Source organism: Propithecus coquereli, unplaced genomic scaffold (genome assembly GCF_000956105.1).
Source record: "Propithecus coquereli isolate 6110/MARCELLA unplaced genomic scaffold, Pcoq_1.0 Scaffold2806, whole genome shotgun sequence".
Taxonomy (NCBI): domain Eukaryota; kingdom Metazoa; phylum Chordata; class Mammalia; order Primates; family Indriidae; genus Propithecus; species Propithecus coquereli.
The window spans coordinates 11,743-13,332 of record NW_012148404.1 but is presented as its reverse complement, the minus strand read 5'-3'; the positions used below and the strand labels follow the sequence as shown (position 1 = coordinate 13,332).

General features: G+C 57.8%; 1 pseudogene; it reads right to left on the bottom strand.

Annotated features, from left to right (window-relative positions):
- Positions 1 to 138: 138 nt before the first annotated feature.
- On the bottom strand, positions 139 to 1,123 carry LOC105813500 (annotated as a pseudogene).
- Between the last annotated feature and the right edge of the window lie 467 nt (positions 1,124 to 1,590).

The window sequence follows — 1,590 nt, the reverse complement described above, 5'->3', positions numbered from 1 at the left end:
GTGCCCAGGCTTGGGGGGCCGCAGCAGCCCTGGGGAGTGGCTGAGAGGGCTGCCCAGGCTTGCCGTCAGTGTCCCTGTCCTTGCAGCTGCTGGAGCAAGGACAAGGGAGCCTGCCAAGCCACTGCCGCCTCCGCCTCTTCACGTGCTTGCTGAAGTGGTTACTGTGATGAAGTGCTTCTCGCTGGTGTGGGTCCGTAGGTGCTGCTGCAACTCGTGGGAGTGTGCGAAGTGCTTGCCACAGAAAGTCCAGTTGCACACAAAGGGCCAGTTGCCTGTGTGCCAGCACAGGTGTGCCTTGAGGGGGGACGTCTTGCCGTATGCTATGCTGCAACCTGGGATGTGGCAGCTGTGCAGGCTTTTGCGCCCCAGGCTCACCCACGCCAGGCCCAGCCTCTGTGCCTTCTGGCAGTTGGGGCAGTGGCAGGTGGCGCAGCCTGAGTTGTGAGCGGAGGAGTGCTGGAGCCTCCCAGCTGCGCCAGTGGCCCAGAGCTCAGCATAGTAATTCCCTGCGCTGGCCAGTGAGGACAGGGCCGACTCTGGATGGGAGCTTGGCAGCAGGGGCTCAAGGCACTCCATGAGGTTCTGCCCCAAGAGGCTGAGCAGGTGTGAGGAGGTGCTGCTGCTGAAGGCCAAGTGACTCGGGCCTGAGTAATTGAAGTTGTAGCCTCCCAGCAGCCCGTGTAGCGAGGTTTGGAGCCCCACCCCCCGTGGCGGGATGCAGCGAGCTGGACAGCAGCGTTGCTGCGCCATTCGGGTTCTGCAAGTCCATCCAGACGGCACCCACATCCCACCTGCCGGAGGTGCTGCCGAGCCCAGTTTGCCTGTGGCACCCAGGTCCAGGCTCACGTGTTTGAACCAAGATTCGTGCAGCACGCCTATGTGGGTAGATGCCCTGCAGCCCGTCCACCAAGGTGTGCACCTTGGAAATGAATATGGACTGGTGGGAGCAGTGCTGCAACGCCGCTGAGGCGCTACCACTGCCGCCACTGTCCCGGGTTCTGCGGGAGGCCTGGAACACAGAGTAGTCATTGGCGCAGGGCGAACTGTGTGGCGGCCAGTACACTACTGGAGGTAAGGGAGAAGGCACTGGAGTAAGGCAAGCCTCTGGAGCCAGGTGAGCCATGGCAGCTGAATGAGTTGCACACCAGGGCCCGCTGCTACTGAGCATGAGCCACGGTTCCTGGAGGCCCCAACACGCCAAAGCTTGAGAGACAGGAACCCACTACGTTGCAGTTGCCAGAGACAGAGGACAAGGAGGGTTTCCAGGGGTGGAAGCCTTTGCAGAAGGAAGAAGAACTGTCAGAGAGGAAGGAGGGAGACAGGCTGGTGCTGCTGATCTTATTACAGGTAGCAGCAAGCATGGCTAGAGTCGTCAATCCCAACCTCGGATCCCTTAGAAGTGAAGTTGCTGTCACACGAAAGTGCCCTCCTCCTCTGAGAGGATATTTTTTTATATTGACAAATCAGAGGCTGTTTTTTTTTTTTTTTAAGTGGTGTGCAATACAATGATCAGTTCTGCCCATTCCCTGGAGAGTTTTAATTACATTTAAAGTATACTTTTTGCATTGAAATAATTTTAGATTTTTTGAA